The 2,704-nt window shown below is 40.9% G+C and overlaps 1 protein-coding gene across 1 annotated transcript in view; it reads right to left on the bottom strand.

Annotated features, from left to right (window-relative positions):
• The window catches only part of pomk (protein O-mannose kinase), a 13,064-nt gene that overhangs the window by 1,855 nt on the left and 8,505 nt on the right, over window positions 1–2,704 (bottom strand). The gene's annotated exons all lie outside the window — the stretch shown is intronic.

Below are 2,704 nucleotides of genomic sequence, written 5' to 3'. Positions count from 1 at the left end.
TTATTAAATGCAACACGTTTCCAAAGTCATGTGAAATAATCGTGTTACATAATCGTGATTTCAATATTGACCAAAATAGTCGTGATTATGATTTTTCCCAAAATCGAGCAGCCCTAACTGTTCCAGAACTAACCAAACGGAGAGCACTCCCAGAACATGTGAAGTTATGTACCTTGTGCTTTTATTGGGCAGAGAGTGCATAAAGGGCTTATAGCTATTTTCATGTGGTGCATTTTCACGGGGGTGAGATGTCCTGTGAATAAAACTGTAGTGAATCTGCTGATGGTCTGGATTGCGTGATACTTCTGGAATGCTAGACCATACATCATGCCAGTTGAGATCGCTACTCAGGCCTGGGCAATCGCGTGCCCAGATCCTCTCAATAGGAAGGGCAGATATCACTGAGAACTGATAAAGCCTATATACTAGGCCTGCACGATTCTGGGAAAAATACAATTTGTTTTGCTTAGTATTGACATCACGATTCTCTGCCACAATTGTTGTCACCATGACAAAAAACAAAATGGCAGTATCAAGTCAGTTGTAGTAGTTTTTATTTCGTTTTGACATTTTGTTTTCAAATTCAGTTTAGGTTTAATTAGCTCTAAAGTGGATTTGCTAGTTTATTTTTTATTTTTTTAAATGCTTAGTTTAGTTGTTATTAGTTTTAGTCTTTTTTGTAATTTAGTAATGTAATTTGTCGAAAGAAAAAGTAAAATAACTCAACAAAAACATATGTATTCACGTAATCAACAATAACACCAGTACAAACAATGTACATATGATGATGACCACAGATATGTAAACAGTCTACACAAGACGCCGCAGTAAGTGCAGAATCTGTTGAACGTGTTCTAGGAGAAAAACTTAAACAGCCAACAGACTAAAGAAGACAGACATCAACAGGTGTTTTGAACTTTGGTTCGAGTAAAGTGGCAAACTTTTTGAAGTCAACTGACTTACAGTTGGGTAGACATCCCAGTATTAATCCACATACCCACGTTTCCTCCCAATTTTGGTGTTCCTGCGTATTTACTAACCAGCTATCGGGTCGCCGGTGAAAGCAGCCTGTAGTGTTCTCTATCCTGCGGTTGTCTCCGTCATGCTGCTTGCCCTACGTATCCATACATCCATGCCCGTAACGTTACCAGGGTTAGATTCTGTTTCGGGGAAAGGGGGCTGGGCGTTCTCCTTTACCATGTTAAGGTAAGCTAGGTTAGGTTTTATCTACAGTCATAATCAAATAGGATCTTGCTGCTTTCTTCCAACTTTTGGTACCACCATGATGCCATGGACTATGTTGTTTTGTTGTGTTCAGTTTTACATGGAATTACAACCAGAAGACGTAGAGGAGAATAGTCAGACATCATTACTGAGAGTCCTTCTTCTAATTGCTAAAAAGATGATAACGGTCTCCTGGCTGAGACTGCAGACACCACGGCAACACAATGGAGGGAAAATTTTAACAAGGTCTACCACATGGAATATATACTGTAACCTGTTAGTGTTTGTGAAACAACTCTTGCAAAAGCTTACTTAAAAAGGGTACACTACTATTTGATTATTATTTATATATACAGGCCAAAAGTTTGGACGCACCTTCTCATTCAACAAGTTTTCTTTATTTAATTACTATTAACATTGTGGATTATCACTAAAGGCATCAAAACTATGAATGATCATATATTGAATTATGTGCTTAACAAGAAAATGTGAAATAACTGAAAACATGTCTTATATTCTAGTTTCTTCAAAGTAGCCACCCTTTGCTTTTTTGATAGTACAGCAAACCCTTGGTGTTCTCTCAATGAGCATCATGAGGTAGTGAAATGGTTTTCACTTCATAGGTGTGCCTGGTCAGGGTTAATTAGTGGGATTTCTTGCCTTATCAATGGAGTTGGGACCATCAGTTGTAAATGTAAATGTGCTGTAGTTATATAGCGCTTTTCTAGTCTTAACGACTACTCAAAGCGCTTTTACATCATAGAGGAAACATTCACCATTCACACACATTCATATACTGTGGCCGTGGCTGCCGCATCACATTCCGATGCGCAGCATCGGGGACAACTCGGGGTTCAGTGTCTTACCCAAGGACACTTCGACATGGGACTGCAGGGCCTGGGATAAACCCCCAACCTTCTGATTGGCAGGCAACCGCTCTACCACTGAGCCACAGCCGCCCCAGTTGTGTTGTGCAGAAGTCAGGTTGATACACAGCCAACAGCCCTATTGGAAAACTGGTAGAATTCAAATTATGACAAGAACCAATCAGCTAAGTAAAGAGAAACGAGTGGCCATCATTACTTTAAGAAATGACGGTCAGTCAGTCCGGAAAATTGCAGTCGCAAAAACCATCAAGCACTGCAACAGGAAAGGAAGACTAATGGCGTTTTTCCACTGCTGGTAACAGCTTGCCTCGGCCCGCCTCGGCCCATTATGCTTCCGTTTTCCATTGCAGAGCCTCAGCGTGGCTGGTCACTATAGCAACGCGTGATGACGTAATTTTCAGCGCGGCTCACAACAGCACGTCGGCTACCTGCCGCAGCCAGAAGAAATGTTTTGTTTCAAAAGAAGCTGAAGGAAGCAACGAAAATCACCGCTAAAAAAAAACAGGAGTTTGAGTATACCGACGGAGTTCAGACGTCGACATGACTGTTGTTCGCCGACACAAAAGGGTAAGTTAAGTTTCCTGTAACGTTAG

The sequence above is a fragment of the Etheostoma cragini genome, chromosome 16 (genome assembly GCF_013103735.1).
Source record: "Etheostoma cragini isolate CJK2018 chromosome 16, CSU_Ecrag_1.0, whole genome shotgun sequence".
Lineage (NCBI taxonomy): Eukaryota > Metazoa > Chordata > Actinopteri > Perciformes > Percidae > Etheostoma > Etheostoma cragini.
Note: the sequence above shows the minus strand (reverse complement) of the source record. Positions and strands in the feature narration are given on the sequence as shown.